This window comes from Euprymna scolopes, chromosome 7, assembly GCF_053919585.1.
Source record: "Euprymna scolopes isolate OS-2025 chromosome 7, ASM5391958v1, whole genome shotgun sequence".
Lineage (NCBI taxonomy): Eukaryota > Metazoa > Mollusca > Cephalopoda > Sepiida > Sepiolidae > Euprymna > Euprymna scolopes.
The window spans coordinates 33,175,292-33,194,735 of record NC_136488.1 but is presented as its reverse complement, the minus strand read 5'-3'; the positions used below and the strand labels follow the sequence as shown (position 1 = coordinate 33,194,735).

The 19,444-nt window shown below is 39.3% G+C and overlaps 44 non-coding genes across 44 annotated transcripts; all 44 read left to right on the top strand.

Moving 5' to 3' along the window:
• Positions 1 to 69: 69 nt before the first annotated feature.
• Positions 70 to 140, top strand: Trnag-gcc (transfer RNA glycine (anticodon GCC)). The gene has a single exon. It is a non-coding gene; the product is annotated as a tRNA-Gly (tRNA).
• A 149-nt stretch (positions 141 to 289) lies between these two features.
• Trnag-gcc (transfer RNA glycine (anticodon GCC)) lies at positions 290 to 360 on the top strand. Its single transcript has one exon. It is a non-coding gene; the product is annotated as a tRNA-Gly (tRNA).
• Positions 361 to 728: 368 nt separating this feature from the next.
• Trnag-gcc (transfer RNA glycine (anticodon GCC)) lies at positions 729 to 799 on the top strand. Its single transcript has one exon. It is a non-coding gene; the product is annotated as a tRNA-Gly (tRNA).
• Positions 800 to 948: 149 nt separating this feature from the next.
• Trnag-gcc (transfer RNA glycine (anticodon GCC)) lies at positions 949 to 1,019 on the top strand. Its single transcript has one exon. It is a non-coding gene; the product is annotated as a tRNA-Gly (tRNA).
• Positions 1,020 to 1,168: 149 nt separating this feature from the next.
• On the top strand, positions 1,169 to 1,239 carry Trnag-gcc (transfer RNA glycine (anticodon GCC)). The gene has a single exon. It is a non-coding gene; the product is annotated as a tRNA-Gly (tRNA).
• A 149-nt stretch (positions 1,240 to 1,388) lies between these two features.
• On the top strand, positions 1,389 to 1,459 carry Trnag-gcc (transfer RNA glycine (anticodon GCC)). Its single transcript has one exon. It is a non-coding gene; the product is annotated as a tRNA-Gly (tRNA).
• Positions 1,460 to 1,608: 149 nt separating this feature from the next.
• Trnac-gca (transfer RNA cysteine (anticodon GCA)) lies at positions 1,609 to 1,679 on the top strand. The gene has a single exon. It is a non-coding gene; the product is annotated as a tRNA-Cys (tRNA).
• Positions 1,680 to 1,820: 141 nt separating this feature from the next.
• On the top strand, positions 1,821 to 1,891 carry Trnag-gcc (transfer RNA glycine (anticodon GCC)). Its single transcript has one exon. It is a non-coding gene; the product is annotated as a tRNA-Gly (tRNA).
• A 369-nt stretch (positions 1,892 to 2,260) lies between these two features.
• Positions 2,261 to 2,331, top strand: Trnag-gcc (transfer RNA glycine (anticodon GCC)). The gene has a single exon. It is a non-coding gene; the product is annotated as a tRNA-Gly (tRNA).
• A 588-nt stretch (positions 2,332 to 2,919) lies between these two features.
• Positions 2,920 to 2,990, top strand: Trnac-gca (transfer RNA cysteine (anticodon GCA)). The gene has a single exon. It is a non-coding gene; the product is annotated as a tRNA-Cys (tRNA).
• Positions 2,991 to 3,140: 150 nt separating this feature from the next.
• Positions 3,141 to 3,211, top strand: Trnac-gca (transfer RNA cysteine (anticodon GCA)). The gene has a single exon. It is a non-coding gene; the product is annotated as a tRNA-Cys (tRNA).
• A 373-nt stretch (positions 3,212 to 3,584) lies between these two features.
• On the top strand, positions 3,585 to 3,655 carry Trnar-gcg (transfer RNA arginine (anticodon GCG)). The gene has a single exon. It is a non-coding gene; the product is annotated as a tRNA-Arg (tRNA).
• Positions 3,656 to 3,804: 149 nt separating this feature from the next.
• Trnag-ccc (transfer RNA glycine (anticodon CCC)) lies at positions 3,805 to 3,875 on the top strand. The gene has a single exon. It is a non-coding gene; the product is annotated as a tRNA-Gly (tRNA).
• Positions 3,876 to 5,345: 1,470 nt separating this feature from the next.
• Trnag-ccc (transfer RNA glycine (anticodon CCC)) lies at positions 5,346 to 5,416 on the top strand. The gene has a single exon. It is a non-coding gene; the product is annotated as a tRNA-Gly (tRNA).
• A 149-nt stretch (positions 5,417 to 5,565) lies between these two features.
• Positions 5,566 to 5,636, top strand: Trnag-gcc (transfer RNA glycine (anticodon GCC)). Its single transcript has one exon. It is a non-coding gene; the product is annotated as a tRNA-Gly (tRNA).
• A 369-nt stretch (positions 5,637 to 6,005) lies between these two features.
• Positions 6,006 to 6,076, top strand: Trnag-gcc (transfer RNA glycine (anticodon GCC)). The gene has a single exon. It is a non-coding gene; the product is annotated as a tRNA-Gly (tRNA).
• Positions 6,077 to 6,664: 588 nt separating this feature from the next.
• On the top strand, positions 6,665 to 6,735 carry Trnac-gca (transfer RNA cysteine (anticodon GCA)). The gene has a single exon. It is a non-coding gene; the product is annotated as a tRNA-Cys (tRNA).
• A 150-nt stretch (positions 6,736 to 6,885) lies between these two features.
• Positions 6,886 to 6,956, top strand: Trnac-gca (transfer RNA cysteine (anticodon GCA)). The gene has a single exon. It is a non-coding gene; the product is annotated as a tRNA-Cys (tRNA).
• A 373-nt stretch (positions 6,957 to 7,329) lies between these two features.
• Positions 7,330 to 7,400, top strand: Trnar-gcg (transfer RNA arginine (anticodon GCG)). The gene has a single exon. It is a non-coding gene; the product is annotated as a tRNA-Arg (tRNA).
• Positions 7,401 to 7,549: 149 nt separating this feature from the next.
• Positions 7,550 to 7,620, top strand: Trnag-ccc (transfer RNA glycine (anticodon CCC)). Its single transcript has one exon. It is a non-coding gene; the product is annotated as a tRNA-Gly (tRNA).
• An 810-nt stretch (positions 7,621 to 8,430) lies between these two features.
• Trnag-gcc (transfer RNA glycine (anticodon GCC)) lies at positions 8,431 to 8,501 on the top strand. The gene has a single exon. It is a non-coding gene; the product is annotated as a tRNA-Gly (tRNA).
• Positions 8,502 to 8,874: 373 nt separating this feature from the next.
• On the top strand, positions 8,875 to 8,945 carry Trnar-gcg (transfer RNA arginine (anticodon GCG)). The gene has a single exon. It is a non-coding gene; the product is annotated as a tRNA-Arg (tRNA).
• Positions 8,946 to 9,094: 149 nt separating this feature from the next.
• On the top strand, positions 9,095 to 9,165 carry Trnag-ccc (transfer RNA glycine (anticodon CCC)). The gene has a single exon. It is a non-coding gene; the product is annotated as a tRNA-Gly (tRNA).
• Positions 9,166 to 9,754: 589 nt separating this feature from the next.
• On the top strand, positions 9,755 to 9,825 carry Trnag-ucc (transfer RNA glycine (anticodon UCC)). Its single transcript has one exon. It is a non-coding gene; the product is annotated as a tRNA-Gly (tRNA).
• Positions 9,826 to 10,414: 589 nt separating this feature from the next.
• Positions 10,415 to 10,485, top strand: Trnag-gcc (transfer RNA glycine (anticodon GCC)). The gene has a single exon. It is a non-coding gene; the product is annotated as a tRNA-Gly (tRNA).
• A 369-nt stretch (positions 10,486 to 10,854) lies between these two features.
• Positions 10,855 to 10,925, top strand: Trnag-ccc (transfer RNA glycine (anticodon CCC)). Its single transcript has one exon. It is a non-coding gene; the product is annotated as a tRNA-Gly (tRNA).
• Positions 10,926 to 11,074: 149 nt separating this feature from the next.
• On the top strand, positions 11,075 to 11,145 carry Trnag-gcc (transfer RNA glycine (anticodon GCC)). Its single transcript has one exon. It is a non-coding gene; the product is annotated as a tRNA-Gly (tRNA).
• Positions 11,146 to 11,295: 150 nt separating this feature from the next.
• Trnag-ccc (transfer RNA glycine (anticodon CCC)) lies at positions 11,296 to 11,366 on the top strand. Its single transcript has one exon. It is a non-coding gene; the product is annotated as a tRNA-Gly (tRNA).
• Positions 11,367 to 11,515: 149 nt separating this feature from the next.
• Positions 11,516 to 11,586, top strand: Trnag-ucc (transfer RNA glycine (anticodon UCC)). Its single transcript has one exon. It is a non-coding gene; the product is annotated as a tRNA-Gly (tRNA).
• Positions 11,587 to 11,956: 370 nt separating this feature from the next.
• On the top strand, positions 11,957 to 12,027 carry Trnar-gcg (transfer RNA arginine (anticodon GCG)). The gene has a single exon. It is a non-coding gene; the product is annotated as a tRNA-Arg (tRNA).
• Positions 12,028 to 12,176: 149 nt separating this feature from the next.
• Trnag-ccc (transfer RNA glycine (anticodon CCC)) lies at positions 12,177 to 12,247 on the top strand. Its single transcript has one exon. It is a non-coding gene; the product is annotated as a tRNA-Gly (tRNA).
• Positions 12,248 to 13,687: 1,440 nt separating this feature from the next.
• Trnag-ucc (transfer RNA glycine (anticodon UCC)) lies at positions 13,688 to 13,758 on the top strand. Its single transcript has one exon. It is a non-coding gene; the product is annotated as a tRNA-Gly (tRNA).
• A 149-nt stretch (positions 13,759 to 13,907) lies between these two features.
• Trnac-gca (transfer RNA cysteine (anticodon GCA)) lies at positions 13,908 to 13,978 on the top strand. Its single transcript has one exon. It is a non-coding gene; the product is annotated as a tRNA-Cys (tRNA).
• A 149-nt stretch (positions 13,979 to 14,127) lies between these two features.
• On the top strand, positions 14,128 to 14,198 carry Trnag-gcc (transfer RNA glycine (anticodon GCC)). The gene has a single exon. It is a non-coding gene; the product is annotated as a tRNA-Gly (tRNA).
• Positions 14,199 to 14,568: 370 nt separating this feature from the next.
• Trnag-gcc (transfer RNA glycine (anticodon GCC)) lies at positions 14,569 to 14,639 on the top strand. The gene has a single exon. It is a non-coding gene; the product is annotated as a tRNA-Gly (tRNA).
• A 230-nt stretch (positions 14,640 to 14,869) lies between these two features.
• Trnag-gcc (transfer RNA glycine (anticodon GCC)) lies at positions 14,870 to 14,940 on the top strand. Its single transcript has one exon. It is a non-coding gene; the product is annotated as a tRNA-Gly (tRNA).
• A 149-nt stretch (positions 14,941 to 15,089) lies between these two features.
• Trnag-gcc (transfer RNA glycine (anticodon GCC)) lies at positions 15,090 to 15,160 on the top strand. The gene has a single exon. It is a non-coding gene; the product is annotated as a tRNA-Gly (tRNA).
• Positions 15,161 to 16,192: 1,032 nt separating this feature from the next.
• Trnag-gcc (transfer RNA glycine (anticodon GCC)) lies at positions 16,193 to 16,263 on the top strand. The gene has a single exon. It is a non-coding gene; the product is annotated as a tRNA-Gly (tRNA).
• A 149-nt stretch (positions 16,264 to 16,412) lies between these two features.
• Trnag-gcc (transfer RNA glycine (anticodon GCC)) lies at positions 16,413 to 16,483 on the top strand. The gene has a single exon. It is a non-coding gene; the product is annotated as a tRNA-Gly (tRNA).
• An 809-nt stretch (positions 16,484 to 17,292) lies between these two features.
• Trnag-gcc (transfer RNA glycine (anticodon GCC)) lies at positions 17,293 to 17,363 on the top strand. Its single transcript has one exon. It is a non-coding gene; the product is annotated as a tRNA-Gly (tRNA).
• Positions 17,364 to 18,175: 812 nt separating this feature from the next.
• Trnac-gca (transfer RNA cysteine (anticodon GCA)) lies at positions 18,176 to 18,246 on the top strand. The gene has a single exon. It is a non-coding gene; the product is annotated as a tRNA-Cys (tRNA).
• A 149-nt stretch (positions 18,247 to 18,395) lies between these two features.
• On the top strand, positions 18,396 to 18,466 carry Trnag-gcc (transfer RNA glycine (anticodon GCC)). Its single transcript has one exon. It is a non-coding gene; the product is annotated as a tRNA-Gly (tRNA).
• Positions 18,467 to 18,835: 369 nt separating this feature from the next.
• On the top strand, positions 18,836 to 18,906 carry Trnag-gcc (transfer RNA glycine (anticodon GCC)). The gene has a single exon. It is a non-coding gene; the product is annotated as a tRNA-Gly (tRNA).
• A 370-nt stretch (positions 18,907 to 19,276) lies between these two features.
• Positions 19,277 to 19,347, top strand: Trnag-gcc (transfer RNA glycine (anticodon GCC)). Its single transcript has one exon. It is a non-coding gene; the product is annotated as a tRNA-Gly (tRNA).
• The last annotated feature ends 97 nt before the right edge of the window (positions 19,348 to 19,444 follow it).

The window sequence follows — 19,444 nt, the reverse complement described above, 5'->3', positions numbered from 1 at the left end:
TGGAATGACATTCAAAGCATTAATGACAAAATGGCAAAGGAAATAATTATGTTCTGTGAACGATATATCGCATCGGTGGTTCAGTGGTAGAATGCTCGCCTGCCACGCGGGCGGCCCGGGTTCGATTCCCGGTCGATGCAATGAAATTTTGTCAAACTCATTAATGAAGAATACATCACAAATAAGTAAATAATGAGAGTGTAATTTCGATTCCTTTTGTTGGAATGACATTCAAAGCATTAATGACAAAATGGCAAAGGAAAGAATTATGTTCTGTGAACGATATATCGCATCGGTGGTTCAGTGGTAGAATGCTCGCCTGCCACGCGGGCGGCCCGGGTTCGATTCCCGGTCGATGCAATGAAATTTTTCAAACTCATTAATGAAGAATACATAAAAAATAAGTAAATAATAAGAGTGTAATTTCGATTCCTTTTGTTGGAATGACACTCAAAGCATTAATTACAAAATGGCCAAGGAAAGAATTATGTTCTGTGAACGATATATCGCATCGGTGGTTCAGTGGTAGAATGCTCGTCTGCCACGCGGGCGGCCCGGGTTCGATTCCCTGTAAATGCAATGAAATTTTGTCAAACTCATTAATGGAGAATACATAAAAAATAAGTAAATACTGAGAGTGTAATTTCGATTCCTTTTGTTGGAATGACATTCAAAGCATTAATGACAAAATGGCAAAGGAAAGAATTATGTTCTGTGAACGATATATCGCATCGGTGGTTCAGTGGTAGAATGCTCGCCTGCCACGCGGGCGGCCCGGGTTCGATTCCCGGTCGATGCAATGAAATTTTGTTAAACTCATTAATGAAGAATACATCAAAAATAAGTAAATAATGAGAGTGTAATTTCGATTCCTTTTGTTGGAATGACATTCAAAGCATTAATGACAAAATGGCAAAGGAAAGAATTATGTTCTGTGAACGATATATCGCATCGGTGGTTCAGTGGTAGAATGCTCGCCTGCCACGCGGGCGGCCCGGGTTCGATTCCCGGTCGATGCAATGAATTTTTGTCAAACTCATTAATGAAGAATACATCAAAAATAAGTAAATAATGAGAGTGTAATTTCGATTCCTTTGTTTGGAATGACATTCAAAGCATTAATGACAAAATGGCAAAGGAAAGAATTATGTTCTGTGAACGATATGTCGCATCGGTGGTTCAGTGGTAAAATGCTCGCCTGCCACGCGGGCGGCCCGGGTTCGATTCCCGGTCGATACAATGAAATTTTGTCAAACTCATTAATGAAGAATACATAAAAAATAAGTAAATAATGAGAGTGTAATTTCGATTCCTTTTGTTGGAATGACATTCAAAGCATTAATGACAAAATGGCAAAGGAAATAATTATGTTCTGTGAACGATATATCGCATCGGTGGTTCAGTGGTAGAATGCTCGCCTGCCACGCGGGCGGCCCGGGTTCGATTCCCGGTCGATGCAATGAAATTTTGTTAAACTCATTAATGAAGAATACATCAAAAATAAGTAAATAATGAGAGTGTAATTTCGATTCGTTTTGTTGGAATGACATTCAAAGCATTAATGACAAAATGGCAAAGGAAAGAATTATGTTCTGTGAACGATATATCGCATCGGTGGTTCAGTGGTAGAATGCTTGCCTGCAGCGCGGGCGGCCCGGGTTCGATTCCGGGTCGATGCAATGAAATTTTGTAAAACTCATTAATGAAGAATACATCGTAAATAATGAGAGTGTAATTTCGATTCCTTTTGTTGGAATGACATTCAAAGAATTAATGACAAAATGGCAAAGGAAAGAATTATGTTCTGTGAACGATATATCGCATCGGTGGTTCAGTGGTAGAATGCTCGCCTGCCACGCGGGCGGACCGGGTTCGAATCCCGGTCGATGCAATGAAATTTTGTCAAACTCATTAATGGAGAACACATCTAAAATAAGTAAATAATGAGAGTGTAATTTCGATTCCTTTTGTTGGAATGACATTCAAAGCATTAATGACAAAATGGCAAAGGAAATACTTATGTTCTGTGAACGATATATCGCAGCGGTGGTTCAGTGGTAGAATGCTCGCCTGCCACGCGGGCGGCCCGGGTTCGATTTCAGGTCAATACAATGAAATTTTGTCAAACTCATTAATGAAGAATACATAAAAATTAAGTAAATAATGAGAGTGTAATTTCGATTCCTTTTGTTGGAATGACATTCAAAGCATTAATGACAAAATGGCAAAGGAAAGAATTATGTTCTGTGAACGATATATCGCATCGGTGGTTCAGTGGTAGAATGCTCGCCTGCCACGCGGGCGGCCCGGGGTCGATTCCCGGTCGATGCAATGAAATTTTGTCAAACTCATTAATGAAGAACACATCTAAAATAAGTAAATAATGAGAGTGTAATTTCGATTCCTTTTGTTGGAATGACATTCAAAGCATTAATGACAAAATGGCAAAGGAAAGAATTATGTTCTGTGAACGATATATCGCATCGGTGGTTCAGTGGTAGAATGCTCGCCTGCCACGCGGGCGGCCCGAGTTCGATTTCAGGTCGATACAATGAAATTTTGTCAAACTCATTAATGAAGAATACATAAAAATTAAGTAAATAATGAGAGTGTAATTTCGATTCCTTTTGTTGGAATGACATTCAAAGCATTAATGACAAAATGGCAAAGGAAAGAATTATGTTCTGTGAACGATATATCGCATCGGTGGTTCAGTGGTAGAATGCTCGCCTGCCACGCGGGCGGCCCGGGTTCGATTCCCGTTCGATACAATGAAATTTTGTCAAACTCATTAATGAAGAATACAAAAAATTAAGTAAATAATGAGAGTGTAATTTGGATTTCTTTTGTTGGAATGACATTCAAAGCATTAATGACAAAATGGCAAAGGAAAGAATTATGTTCTGTGAACGATATATCGCATCGGTGGTTCAGTGGTAGAATGCTCGCCTGCAACGCGTGCGGCCCGGGTTCGATTCCCGGTCGATGCAATGAAATTTTGACAAACTCATTAATTAAGAATACATAAAAAACGAAGTAAATAATGAGAGTGTAATTTCGATTCCTTTTGTTGGAATGACATTCAAAGCATTAATGACAAAATGGCAAAGGAAAGAATTATGTTCTGTGAACGATATATCGCATCGGTGGTTCAGTGGTAGAATGCTCGCCTGCAACGCGTGCGGCCCGGGTTCGATTCCCGGTCGATGCAATGAAATTTTGACAAACTCATTAATGAAGAATACATAAAAAACGAAGTAAATAATGAGAGTGTAATTTCGATTCCTTTTGTTGGAATGACATTCAAAGCATTAATGACAAAATGGCAAAGGAAAGAATTATGTTCTGTGAACGATATATCGCATCGGTGGTTCAGTGGTAGAATGCTCCCCTGCCACTGTGGCCGCCCGGGTTCGATTCCCGGTCGATGCAATGAAAGTTTTTCAAACTCTTTAATGAACAATACATCAAAAATAAGTAAATAATGAGAGTGTAATTTGGATTCCTTTTGTTGGAATGACATTCAAAGCATTAATGACAAAATGGCAAAGTAAAGCATTATTATGTTCTGTGAACGATATATCGCATCGGTGGTTCAGTGGTAGAATGCTCGCCTGCGACGCGGGCGGCCCGGGTTCGATTCCCGGTCGATGCAATGAAATTTTGTCAAACTCATTAATGAAGAATACATAAAAATTAAGTAAATAATGAGAGTGTAATTTCGATTCCTTTTGTTGGAATGACATTCAAAGAATTAATGACAAAATGGGAAAGGAAAGAATTATGTTGTGTGAACGATATATCGCATCGGTGGTTCAGTGGTAGAATGCTCGCCTCCCACGCGGGCGGGCCGGGTGCGATTCCCGGTCGATGCAATGAAATTTTGTCAAACTCATTAATGAAGAATACATCAAAAACGAAGAAAATAATGCGAGTGTAATTTCGATTCCTTTTGTTGGAATGACGTTCAAAGCATTAATGACAAAATGGCAAAGGAAAGAATTATGTTCTGTGAACGATATATCGCATCGGTGGTTCAGTAATAGAATGCTCGCCTGCCACGCGGGCGGCCCCGGTTCGATTCCCGATCGATGCAATGAAATTTTGTCAAACTCATTAATGAAGAATACATAAAAAACGAAGTAAATAATGAGAGTGTAATTTCGATTCCTTTTGTTGGAATGACATTCAAAGCATTAATGACAAAATGGCAAAGGAAAGAATTATGTTCTGTGAACGATATATCGCATCGGTGGTTCAGTGGTAGAATGCTCGCCTGCCACGCGGGCGGCCCGGGTTCGATTCCCGTTCGATACAATGAAATTTTGTCAAACTCATTAATGAAGAATACAAAAAATTAAGTAAATAATGAGAGTGTAATTTCGATTCCTTTTGTTGGAATGACATTCAAAGCATTAATGACAAAATGGCAAAGGAAAGAATTATGTTCTGTGAACGATATATCGCATCGGTGGTTCAGTGGTAGAATGCTCGCTTGCCACGCTGGCGGCCCGGGTTTGATTCCCGGTCGATGCAATGAAATTTTGTTAAACTCATTAATGAAGAATAGATAAAAATTAAGTAAATAATGAGAGTGTAATTTCGATTCGTTTTGTTGGAATGACATTCAAAGCCTTAATCACAAAATAGCAAAGGAAAGAATTATGTTCTGTGAACGATATATCGCATCGGTGGTTCAGTGGTAGAATGCTCGCCAGCCACGCGGGCGGCCCGGGTTCGATTCCCGGTTGACGAAATGGACTTGTGTCAAACTCATTAATGCAGAATACATCAAAAATAAGTAAATAATGAGAGTGTAATTCCGATTCCTTTTGTTGGAATGACATTCAAAGCATTAATGACAAAATGGCAAAGGAAAGAATTATGTTCCGTGAACGATATATCGCATCGGTGGTTCGGTGGTAGAATGCTCGTCTGCCACGCGGGCGGCCCGGGTTCGATTCCCGGTCGAAGCAATGAAATTTTGTCAAACTCTTTAATGAACAATACATCAAAAATAATTAAATAATGAGAGTGTAATTTCGATTCCTTTTGTTGGAATGACATTCAAAGCATTAATTACAAAATGGCAAAGGAAAGAATTATGTTCTGTGAACGATATATCGCATCGGTGGTTCAGTGGTAGAATGCTCGCCTTCCACTGTGGCAGCCCGGGTTTGATTCCCGGTCGATGCAATGAAATTTTTTCAAACTCATTAATGAAGAATACATCAAAAAGAAGTAAATAATGAGAGTGTAATTTCGATTCGTTTTGTTGGAATGACATTCAAAGCATTAATGACAAAATGGCAAAGGAAAGAATTATGTTCTGTGAACGATATATCGCATCGGTGGTTCAGTGGTAGAATGCTCGCCTCCCACGCGGGCGGCCCGGGTTCGATTCCCGGTCGATGCAATGAAACTTTGTCAAACTCATTACTGAACAATACATCAAAAAAAAGTAAATAATGAGAGTGTAATTTCGATTCCTTTTGTTGGAATGACATTCAAAGCATTAATGACAAAATGGCAAAGGAAAGAATTATGTTCTGTGAACGATATATCGCATCGGTGGTTCAGTGGTAGAATGCTCGCCTGCCACGCGGGCGGACCGGGTTCGAATCCCGGTCGATGCAATGAAATTTTGTCAAACTCATTAATGGAGAACACATCTAAAATAAGTAAATAATGAGAGTGTAATTTCGATTCCTTTTGTTGGAATGACATTCAAAGCATTAATGACAAAATGGCAAAGGAAATACTTATGTTCTGTGAACGATATATCGCAGCGGTGGTTCAGTGGTAGAATGCTCGCCTGCCACGTGGGCGGCCCGGGTTCGATTTCAGGTCAATACAATGAAATTTTGACAAACTCATTAATGAAGAATACATAAAAATTAAGTAAATAATGAGAGTGTAATTTCGATTCCTTTTGTTGGAATGACATTCAAAGCATTAATGACAAAATGGCAAAGGAAAGAATTATGTTCTGTGAACGATATATCGCATCGGTGGTTCAGTGGTAGAATGCTCGCCTGCCACGCGGGCGGCCCGGGGTCGATTCCCGGTCGATGCAATGAAATTTTGTCAAACTCATTAATGAAGAACACATCTAAAATAAGTAAATAATGAGAGTGTAATTTCGATTCGTTTTGTTGGAATGACATTCAAAGCATTAATGACAAAATGGCAAAGGAAAGAATTATGTTCTGTGAACGATATATCGCATCGGTGGTTCAGTGGTAGAATGCTCGCCTGCCACGCGGGCGGCCCGAGTTCGATTTCAGGTCGATACAATGAAATTTTGTCAAACTCATTAATGAAGAATACATAAAAATTAAGTAAATAATGAGAGTGTAATTTCGATTCCTTTTGCTGAAATGACATTCAAAGCATTAATGACAAAATTGCAAAGGAAAAAATTATGTTCTGTGAACGATATATCGCATCGGTGGTTCAGTGGTAGAATGCTCGCCTGCCACGCGGGCGGCCCGGGTTCGATTCCCGTTCGATACAATGAAATTTTGTCAAACTCATTAATGAAGAATACAAAAAATTAAGTAAATAATGAGAGTGTAATTTGGATTTCTTTTGTTGGAATGACATTCAAAGCATTAATGACAAAATGGCAAAGGAAAGAATTATGTTCTGTGAACGATATATCGCATCGGTGGTTCAGTGGTAGAATGCTCGCCTGCAACGCGTGCGGCCCGGGTTCGATTCCCGGTCGATGCAATGAAATTTTGACAAACTCATTAATTAAGAATACATAAAAAACGAAGTAAATAATGAGAGTGTAATTTCGATTCCTTTTGTTGGAATGACATTCAAAGCATTAATGACAAAATGGCAAAGGAAAGAATTATGTTCTGTGAACGATATATCGCATCGGTGGTTCAGTGGTAGAATGCTCGCCTGCAACGCGTGCGGCCCGGGTTCGATTCCCGGTCGATGCAATGAAATTTTGACAAACTCATTAATGAAGAATACATAAAAAACGAAGTAAATAATGAGAGTGTAATTTCGATTCCTTTTGTTGGAATGACATTCAAAGCATTAATGACAAAATGGCAAAGGAAAGAATTATGTTCTGTGAACGATATATCGCATCGGTGGTTCAGTGGTAGAATGCTCCCCTGCCACTGTGGCCGCCCGGGTTCGATTCCCGGTCGATGCAATGAAAGTTTTTCAAACTCTTTAATGAACAATACATCAAAAATAAGTAAATAATGAGAGTGTAATTTGGATTCCTTTTGTTGGAATGACATTCAAAGCATTAATGACAAAATGGCAAAGGAAAGCATTATTATGTTCTGTGAACGATATATCGCATCGGTGGTTCAGTGGTAGAATGCTCGCCTGCGACGCGGGCGGCCCGGGTTCGATTCCCGGTCGATGCAATGAAATTTTGTCAAACTCATTAATGAAGAATACATAAAAATTAAGTAAATAATGAGAGTGTAATTTCGATTCCTTTTGTTGGAATGACATTCAAAGAATTAATGACAAAATGGGAAAGGAAAGAATTATGTTGTGTGAACGATATATCGCATCGGTGGTTCAGTGGTAGAATGCTCGCCTCCCACGCGGGCGGGCCGGGTGCGATTCCCGGTCGATGCAATGAAATTTTGTCAAACTCATTAATGAAGAATACATCAAAAACGAAGAAAATAATGCGAGTGTAATTTCGATTCCTTTTGTTGGAATGACATTCAAAGCATTAATGACAAAATGGCAAAGGAAAGAATTATGTTCTGTGAACGATATATCGCATCGGTGGTTCAGTAATAGAATGCTCGCCTGCCACGCGGGCGGCCCCGGTTCGATTCCCGATCGATGCAATGAAATTTTGTCAAACTCATTAATGAAGAATACATAAAAAACGAAGTAAATAATGAGAGTGTAATTTCGATTCCTTTTGTAGGAATGACATTCAAAGCATTAATGACAAAATGGCAAAGGAAAGAATTATGTTCTGTGAACGATATATCGCATCGGTGGTTCAGTGGTAGAATGCTCGCCTGCCACGCGGGCGGCCCGGGTTCGATTCCCGTTCGATACAATGAAATTTTGTCAAACTCATTAATGAAGAATACAAAAAATTAAGTAAATAATGAGAGTGTAATTTCGATTCCTTTTGTTGGAATGACATTCAAAGCATTAATGACAAAATGGCAAAGGAAAGAATTATGTTCTGTGAACGATATATCGCATCGGTGGTTCAGTGGTAGAAGGCTCGCTTGCCACGCTGGCGGCCCGGGTTTGATTCCCGGTCGATGCAATGAAATTTTGTTAAACTCATTAATGAAGAATAGATAAAAATTAAGTAAATAATGAGAGTGTAATTTCGATTCCTTTTGTTGGAATGACATTCAAAGCATTAATGACAAAATGGCAAAGGAAAGAATTATGTTCTGTGAACGATATATCGCATCGGTGGTTCAGTGGTAGAATGCTCGCCTGCCACGCGTGCGGCCCGGGTTCGATTCCCGGTCGATGCAATGAAATTTTGACAAACTCATTAATGAAGAATACATAAAAAACGAAGTAAATAATGAGAGTGTAATTTCGATTCCTTTTGTTGGAATGACATTCAAAGCATTAATGACAAAATGGCAAAGGAAAAAATTATGTTCTGTGAACGATATATCGCATCGGTGGTTCAGTGGTAGAATGCTCCCCTGCCACTGTTGCAGCCCGGGTTCGATTCCCGGTCGATGCAATGATAGTTTTTCAAACTCTTTAATGAACAATACATCAAAAATAAGTAAATAATGAGAGTGTAATTTGGATTCCTTTTGTTGGAATGACATTCAAAGCATTAATGACAAAATGGCAAAGGAAAGCATTATTATGTTCTGTGAACGATATATCGCATCGGTGGTTCAGTGGTAGAATGCTCGCCTGCGACGCGGGCGGCCCGGGTTCGATTCCCGGTCGATGCAATGAAATTTTGTCAAACTCATTAATGAAGAATACATAAAAATTAAGTAAATAATGAGAGTGTAATTTCGATTCCTTTTGTTGGAATGACATTCAAAGAATTAATGACAAAATGGGAAAGGAAAGAATTATGTTCTGTCAACGATATATCGCATCGGTGGTTCAGTGGTAGAATGCTCGCCTCCCACGCGCGCGGCCCGGGTGCGATTCCCGGTCGATGCAATGAAATTTTGTCAAACTAATTAATGAAGAATACATAAAAATAAAGTAAATAATGAGAGTGTAATTTCGATTCCTTTTGTTGGAATGACATTCAAAGCATTAATGACAAAATGGCAAAGGAAAGAATTATGTTCTGTGAACGATATATCGCATCGGTGGTTCAGTGGTAGAATGCTCGCCTGCCACGCAGACGGCTCGGGTTCGATTCCCGGTCGATGCAATGAAATTTTGTCAAACTCATTAATGAAGAATACATAAAAATAAAGTAAATAATGAGAGTGTAATTTCGATTCCTTTTGTTGGAATGACATTCAACGCATTAATGACAAAATGGGAAAGGAAAGAATTATGTTCTGTGAACGATATATCGCATCGGTGGTTCAGTGGTAGAATGCTCGCCGACGACGCTGGCGGCCCGAGGTCGATTCCCGGTCGATGCAATGAAATTTTGTCAAACTCTTTAATGAACAATACATCAAAAATAAGTAAATAATGAGAGTGTAATTTCGATTCCTTTTGTTGGAATGACATTCAAAGCATTAATGACAAAATGGCAAAGGAAAGAATTATGTTCTGCGAACGATATATCGCATCGGTGGTTCAGTGGTAGAATGCTCACCGTCCACGCGGGCGGCCCGGGTTCGATTCCCGGTCGATGCAATGAAATTTTGTCAAACTCATTAATGAAGAACACATCTAAAATAAGTAAATAATGAGAGTGTAATTTCGATTCGATTTGTTGGAATGACATTCAAAGCATTAATGACAAAATGGCAAAGGAAAGAATTATGTTCTGTGAACGATATATCGCATCGGTGGTTCAGTGGTAGAATGCTCGCCTGCCACGCGGGCGGCCCGGGTTCGATTTCCGGTCGATACAATGAAATTTTGTCAAACTCATTAATGAAGAATACATAAAAATAAAGTAAATAATGAGAGTGTAATTTCGATTCCTTTTGTTGGAATGACATTCAAAGCATTAATGACAAAATGGCAAAGGAAAGAATTATGTTCTGTGAACGATATATCGCATCGGTGGTTCAGTGGTAGAATGCTCGCCTGCCACGCGGGCGGCCCGGTTTCGATTTCCGGTCGATACAATGAAATTTTGTCAAACTCATTAATGAAGAATACATAAAAATTAAGTAAATAATGAGAGTGTAATTTCGATTCCTTTTGTTGGAATGACATTCAAAGCATTAATGACAAAATGGCAAAGGAAAGAATTATGTTCTGTGAACGATATATCGCATCGGTGGTTCAGTGGTAGAATGCTCGCCTGCCACGCTGGCGGCCCGGGTTCGATTCCCGGTCGATGCAATGAAACTTTGTCAAACTCTTTAATGAACAATACATCAAAAATAAGTAAATAATGAGAGTGTAATTTCGATTCCTTTTGTTGGAATGACATTCAAAGCATTAATGACAAAAGGGCAAAGGAAAGAATTATGTTCTGTGAACGATATATCGCATCGGTGGTTCAGTGGTAGAATGCCAACCTGCCACGCGGGCGGCCCGGGTGCGATTCCCGGTCGATGCAATGAAATTTTTTCAAACTCATCAATGAAGAACACATCTAAAATAAGTAAATAATGAGAGTGTAATTTCGATTCCTTTTGTTGGAATGACATTCAAAGCATTAATGACAAAATGGCAAAGGAAAGAATTATGTTCTGTGAACGATATATCGCATCGGTGGTTCAGTGGTAGAATGCTCGCCTCCCACGCGGGCGGCCCGGGTTCGATTCCCGGTCGATGCAATGAAACTTTGTCAAACTCTTTAATTAACAATACATCAAAAATAATTAAATAATGAGAGTGTAATTTCGATTCCTTTTGTTGGAATGACATTCAAAGCATTAATGACAAAATGGCAAAGGAAAGAATTATGTTCTGTGAACGATATATCGCATCGGTGGTTCAGTGGGAGAATGCTCGCCTGCCACGCGGGCGGCCCGGGTTCGATTCCCGGTCGATGCAATGAAATTTTGTAAAACTCATTAATGAAGAATACATAAAAAACGAAGTAAATAATGAGAGTGTAATTTCGATTCCTTTTGTTGGAATGACATTCAAAGCCTTAATTACAAAATGGCAAAGGAAAGAATTATGTTCTGTGAACGATATATCGCATCGGTGGTTCAGTGGTAGAATGCTCGCCTCCCACGCGGGCGGCCCGGGTTCGATTCCCGGTCGATGCAATGAAACTTTGTCAAACTCTTTAATAAACAATACATCAAAAATAAGTAAATAATGAGAGTGTAATTTCGATTCCTTTTGTTGGAATGACATTCAAAGCATTAATGAAAAAATGGCAAAGGAAAGAATTATGTTCTGTGAACGATATATCGCATCGGTGGTTCAGTGGTAGAATGCACGCCGTCCACGCGGGCGGCCCGGGTTCGATTCCCGGTCGATGCAATGAAATTTTGTCAAACTCAATTATGAAGAATACATAAAAATATAAGTAAATAATGAGAGTGTAATTTCGATTCCTTTTGTTGGAATGACATTCACAGCATTAATGACAAAATGGCAAAGGAAAAAATTATGTTCTGTGAACGATATATCGCATCGGTGGTTCAGTGGTAGAATGCTCGCCTGCCACTGTGGCGGCCCGGGTTCGATTCCCGGTCGATGCAATGAAATTTTGTCAAACTCATTAATGAAGAATACATCAAAAATTAGTAAATAATGAGAGTGTAAGTTGGATTCCTTTTGTTGGAATGACATTCAAAGCATTAATGACAAAATGGCAACGGAAAGAAATATGTTCTGTGAACGATATATCGCATCGGTGGTTCAGTGGTAGAATGCTCGCCTGCGACGCGGGCGGCCCGGGTTCGATTCCCGGTCGATGCAATGAAATTTTGTCAAACTCATTAATGAAGAATACATAAAAATTAAGTAAATAATGAGAGTGTAATTTCGATTCCTTTTGTTGGAATGACATTCAAAGAATTAATGACAAAATGGGAAAGGAATGAATTATGTTGTGTGAACGATATATCGCATCGGTGGTTCAGTGGTAGAATGCTCGCCTCCCACGCGGGCGGGCCGGGTGCGATTCCCGGTCGATGCAATGAAATTTTGTCAAACTCATTAATGAAGAATACATCAAAAACGAAGAAAATAATGCGAGTGTAATTTCGATTCCTTTTGTTGGAATGACATTCAAAGCATTAATGACAAAATGGCAAAGGAAAGAATTATGTTCTGTGAACGATATATCGCATCGGTGGTTCAGTAATAGAATGCTCGCCTGCCACGCGGGCGGCCCCGGTTCGATTCCCGATCGATGCAATGAAATTTTGTCAAACTCATTAATGAAGAATACATAAAAAACGAAGTAAATAATGAGAGTGTAATTTCGATTCCTTTTGTTGGAATGACATTCAAAGCATTAATGACAAAATGGCAAAGGAAAGAATTATGTTCTGTGAACGATATATCGCATCGGTGGTTCAGTGGTAGAATGCTCGCCTGCCACGCGGGCGGCCCGGGTTCGATTCCCGTTCGATACAATGAAATTTTGTCAAACTCATTAATGAAGAATACAAAAAATTAAGTAAATAATGAGAGTGTAATTTCGATTCCTTTTGTTGGAATGACATTCAAAGCATTAATGACAAAATGGCAAAGGAAAGAATTATGTTCTGTGAACGATATATCGCATCGGTGGTTCAGTGGTAGAATGCTCGCTTGCCACGCTGGCGGCCCGGGTTTGATTCCCGGTCGATGCAATGAAATTTTGTTAAACTCATTAATGAAGAATAGATAAAAATTAAGTAAATAATGAGAGTGTAATTTCGATTCGTTTTGTTGGAATGACATTCAAAGCCTTAATCACAAAATAGCAAAGGAAAGAATTATGTTCTGTGAACGATATATCGCATCGGTGGTTCAGTGGTAGAATGCTCGCCAGCCACGCGGGCGGCCCGGGTTCGATTCCCGGTTGACGAAATGGACTTGTGTCAAACTCATTAATGCAGAATACATCAAAAATAAGTAAATAATGAGAGCATTCAAAGCGTTAATGACAAAATGGCCAAGGAAAGAATTATGTTCTGTGAACGATATATCGCATCGCTGGTTCAGTGGTAGAATGCTCGCCTGCCACGCGGGCGGCCCGGGGTCGATTCCCGGTCGATGCAATGAAATTTTGTCAAACTCATTAATGAAGAATACATCAAAAATAAGTAAATAATGAGAGTGTAATTTCGATTCCTTTTGTTGGAATGACATTCAAAGCATTAATGACAAAATGGCAAAGGAAAAATTATGTTCTGTAAACGATATATCGAATCGGTGGTTCAGTGGTAGAATGCTCGCCTGCCACGCGGACGGCCCGGGTTCGATTCCCGGTCGATGCAATGAAATGTTGTCAAACTCATTAATGAAGAATACATCAAAAATAAGTAAATAATGAGAGTGTAATTTCGATTCCTTTTGTTGGAATGACATTCAAAGCATTAATGACAAAATGGCAAAGGAAAGAATTATGTTCTGTGAACGATATATCGAATCGGTGGTTCAGTGGTAAAATGCTCGCCTTCCACGCGGGCGGCCCGGGTTCGATTCCCGGTCGATACAATGAAATTTTGTCAAACTCATTAATGAAGAATACATCAAAAATAAGTAAATAATGAGAGTGTAATTTCGATTCCTTTTGTTGGAATGACATTCAAAGCATTAATGACAAAATGGCAAAGGAAAGAATTATGTTCTGTGAACGATATATCGCATCGGTGGTTCAGTGGTAGAATGCTCGCCTGCAACGCGGGCGGCCCGGGTTCGATTCCCGGTCGATGCAATGAAATTTTGTCAAACTCATTAATGAAGAATACATCAAAAATAAGTAAATAATGAGAGTGTAATTTCGATTCCTTTTGTTGGAATGACATTCAAAGCATTAATGACAAAATGGCAAAGGAAAGAATTATGTTCTGTGAACGATATATCGCATCGGTGGTTCAGTGGTAGAATGCTCGCCTGCCACGCGGGCGGCCCGGGTTCGATTCCCGGTCGATGCAATGAAATTTTGTCAAACTCATTAATGAAGAATACATAAAAAATAAGTAAATAATGAGAGTGTAATTTCGATTCCTTTTGTTGGAATGACATTCAAAGCATTCATGACAAAATGGCAAAGGAAAGAATTATGTTCTGTGAACGATATATCGCATCGGTGGTTCAGTGGTAGAATGCTCGCCTGCCACGCGGGGTGCCCGGGTTCGATTCCCGGTAAATGCAATTAAATTTTGTCAAACTCATTAATGAAGAATACATAAAAAACGAAGAAAATAATGAGAGTGTAATTTCGATTCCTTTTGTTGGAATGACATTCAAAGCATTAATGACAAAATGGCAAAGGAAAGAATTATGTTCTGTGAACGATATATCGCATCGGTGGTTCAGTGGTAGAATGCTCGCCTGCCACGCGGGCGGCCCGGGTTCGATTCCCGGTCGATGCAATGAAATTTTGTCAAACTCATTAATGAAGAATACATCAAAAATAAGTAAATAATGAGAGTGTAATTTCGATTTCTTTAAAAATTAAATTTTGTCAAACTCATTAATGAAGAATACATCAAAAATAAGTAAATAATGAGAGTGTAATTTCGATTCCTTTTGTTGGAATGACATTCAAAGCATTAATGACAAAATGGCAAAGGAAAGAATTATGTTCTGTGAACGATATATCGCATCGGTGGTTCAGTGGTAGAATGCTCGCCTGCCACGCGGGCGGCCCGGGTTCGATTCCCGGTCGATGCAATGAAATTTTGTCAAACTCATTAATGAAGAATACATCAAAAATAAGTAAATAATGAGAGTGTAATTTCGATTCCTTTTGTTGGAATGACATTCAAAGCATTAATGACAAAATGGCAAAGGAAAGAATTATGTTCTGTGAACGATATATCGCATCGGTGGTTCAGTGGTAGAATGCTCGCCTGCCACGCGGGCGGCCCGGGTTCGATTCCCGGTCGATGCAATGAAATTTTGTCAAACTCATTAATGAAGAATACATAAAAAATAAGTAAATAATGAGAGTGTAATTTCGATTCCTTTTGTTGGAATGACATTCAAAGCATTCATGACAAAATGGCCAAGGAAAGAATTATGTTCTGTGAACGATATATCGCATCGGTGGTTCAGTGGTAGAATGCTCGCCTGCCACGCGGGGTGCCCGGGTTCGATTCCCGGTAAATGCAATTAAATTTTGTCAAACTCATTAATGAAGAATACATAAAAAACGAAGCAAATAATGAGAGTGTAATTTCGATTCCTTTTGTTGGAATGACATTCAAAGCATTAATGACAAAATGGCAAAGGAAAGAATTATGTTCTGTGAACGATATATCGCATCGGTGGTTCAGTGGTAGAATGCTCGCCTGCCACGCGGGCGGCCCGGGTTCGATTCCCTGTAAATGCAATGAAATTTTGTCAAACTCATTAATGGAGAATACATAAAAAACGAAGTAAATAATGAGAGTGTAATTTCGATTTCTTTTGTTGTAATGACATTCAAAGCATTAATTACAAAATGGCCAAGGAAAGAATTATGTTCTGTGAACGATATATCGCATCGGTGGTTCAGTGGTAGAATGCTCGCCTGCCACGCGGGCGGCCCGGGTTCGATTCCCTGTAAATGCAATGAAATTTTGTCAAACTCATTAATGGAGAATACATAAAAAATAAGTAAATAATGAGAGTGTAATTTCGATTCCTTTTGTTGGAATGACATTCAAAGCATTCATGACAAAATGGCAAAGGAAAGAATTATGTTCTGTGAACGATATATCGCATCGGTGGTTCAGTGGTAGAATGCTCGCCTGCCACGCGGGGTGCCCGGGTTCGATTCCCGGTAAATGCAATTAAATTTTGTCAAACTCATTAATGAAGAATACATAAAAAACGAAGCAAATAATGAGAGTGTAATTTCGATTCCTTTTGTTGGAATGACATTCAAAGCATTAATGACAAAATGGCAAAGGAAATAATTATGTTCTGTGAACGATATATCGCATCGGTGGTTCAGTGGTAGAATGCTCGCCTGCCACGCGGGCGGCCCGGGTTCGATTCCCGGTCGATGCAATGAAATTTTGTCAAACTCATTAATGAAGAATACATCACAAATAAGTAAATAATGAGAGTGTAATTTCGATTCCTTTTGTTGGAATGACATTCAAAGCATTAATGACAAAATGGCAAAGGAAAGAATTATGTTCTGTGAACGATATATCGCATCGGTGGTTCAGTGGTAGAATGCTCGCCTGCCACGCGGGCGGCCCGGGTTCGATTCCCGGTCGATGCAATGAAATTTTTCAAACTCATTAATGAAGAATACATAAAAAATAAGTAAATAATAAGAGTGTAATTTCGATTCCTTTTGTTGGAATGACACTCAAAGCATTAATTACAAAATGGCCAAGGAAAGAATTATGTTCTGTGAACGATATATCGCATCGGTGGTTCAGTGGTAGAATGCTCGTCTGCCACGCGGGCGGCCCGGGTTCGATTCCCTGTAAATGCAATGAAATTTTGTCAAACTCATTAATGGAGAATACATAAAAAATAAGTAAATACTGAGAGTGTAATTTCGATTCCTTTTGTTGGAATGACATTCAAAGCATTAAGGACAAAATGGCAAAGGAAAGAATTATGTTCTGTGAACGATATATCGCATTGGTGGTTCAGTGGTAGAATGCTCGCCTGCCACGCGGGCGGCCCGTGTTCGATTCCCGGTCGATGCAATGAAATTTTGTCAAACTCATTAATGAAGAATACATCAAAAAAAAAAAAAATAATGAGAGTGTAATTTCGATTCCTTTTGTTGGAATGACATTCAAAGCATTAATGACAAAATGGCAAAGGAAAGAATTATGTTCTGTGAACGATATATCGCATCGCTGGTTCGGTGGTAGAATGCTCGCCTGCCACGCGGGCGGCCCGGGTTCGATTCCCGGTCGATGCAATGAAATTTTGTCAAACTCATTAATGAAGAATACATAAAAAATAAGAAAATAATGAGAGTGTAATTTCGATTCCTTTTGTTGGAATGACATTCAAAGCATTAATGACAAAATGGCAAAGGAAAGAATTATGTTCTGTGAACGATATATCGCATCGGTGGTTCAGTGGTAGAATGCTCGCCTGCCACGCGGGCGGCCCGGGTTCGATTCCCGGTCGATGCAATGAAATTTTGTCAAACTCATTAATGAAGAATACATAAAAAATAAGTAAATAATAAGAGTGTAATTTCGATTCCTTTTGTTGGAATGACATTCAAAGCATTAATTACAAAATGGCCAAGGAAAGAATTATGTTCTGCGAACGATATATCGCATCGGTGGTTCAGTGGTAGAATGCTCGCCTGCCACGCGGGCGGCCCGGGTTCGATTCCCGGTAAATGCAATGAAATTTTGTCAAACTCAGTAATGGAGAATACATAAAAAACGAAGTAAATAATGAGAGTGTAATTTCGATTTCTTTTGTTGTAATGACATTCAAAGCATTAATGACAAAATGGCAAAGGAAAGAATTATGTTCTGTTAACGATATATCGCATCGGTGGTTCAGTGGTAGAATGCTCGCCTGCCACGCGATCGGCCCGGGTTCGATTCCCGTTAAATGCAATGAAATTTTGTCAAACTCATTAATGGAGAATACATAAAAAACGAAGTAAATAATGAGAGTGTAATTTCGATTTCTTTTGTTGTAATGACATTCAAAGCATTAATTACAAAATTGCAAAGGAAAGAATTATGTTCTGTGAACGATATATCGCATCGGTGGTTCAGTGGTAGAATGCTCGCCTGCCACGCGGGCGGCCCGGGTTCGATTCCCGGTAAATGCAATGAAATTTTGTCAAACTCATTAATGGAGAATACATAAAAAACGAAGTAAATAATGAGAGTGTAATTTCGATTTCTTTTGTTGTAATGACATTCAAAGCATTAATTACAAAATGGCAAAGGAAAGAATTATGTTCTGTGAACGATATATCGCATCGGTGGTTCAGTGGTAGAATGCTCGCCTGCAACGCGAGCGGCGCGGGTTCGATTCCCGGTCGAGGCAATGAAATTTTGTCAAACTCATTAATGAAGAATACATAAAAAATAAGTAAATACTGAGAGTGTAATTTCGATTCCTTTTGTTGGAATGACATTCAAAGCATTAAGGACAAAATGGCAAAGGAAAGAATTATGTTCTGTGAACGATATATCGCATCGGTGGTTCAGTGGTAGAATGCTCGCCTGCCACGCGGGCGGCCCGGGTTCGATTCCCGGTCGATGCAATGAAATTTTGTCAAACTCATTAATGAAGAATACATAAAAAATAAGAAAATAATGAGAGTGTAATTTCGATTCCTTTTGTTGGAATGACATTCAAAGCATTAATGACAAAATGGCAAAGGAAAGAATTACGTTCTGTGAACGATATATCGCATCGCTGGTTCAGTGGTAGAATGCTCGCCTGCCACGCGGGCGGCCCGTGTTCGATTCCCGGTCGATGCAATGAAATTGTGTCAAACTCATTAATGAAGAATAAATCAAAAATAAGTAAATAATGAGAGTGTAATTTCGATTCCTTTTGTTGGAATGACATTCAAAGCATTAATGACAAAATGGCAAAGGAAAGAATTATGTTCTGTGGACGATATATCGCATCGGTGGTTCAGTGGTAGAATGCTCGCCTGCCACGCGGGCGGCCCGGGTTCGATTCCCGGTCGATGCAATGAAATGTTTGTCAAACTCATTAATGAAGAATACATAAAAAATAAGTAAATAATGAGAGTGTAATTTCGATTCCTTTTGTTGGAATGACATTCAAAGCATTAATGACAAAATGGCAAAGGAAAGAATTATGTTCTGTGAACGATATATCGAATCGGTGGTTCAGTGGTAAAATGCTCGCCTTCCACGCAGGCGGCCCGGGCTCGATTTCCGGTCGATGCAATGAAATTTTGTCAAACTCATTAATGAAGAATACATCAAAAATACGTAAATAATGAGAGTGTAATTTCGATTCCTTTTGTTGGAATGACATTCAAAGCATTAATGACAAAATGGCAAAGGAAAGAATTATGTTCTGTGAACGATATATCGCATCGGTGGTTCAGTGGTAGAATGCTCGCCTGCCACGCGGGCGGCCCGGGTTCGATTCCCGGTCGATGCAATGAAATTTTGTTAAACTCATTAATGAAGAATACATCAAAAATAAGTAAATAATGAGAGTGTAATTTCGATTCCTTTTGTTGGAATGACATTCAAAG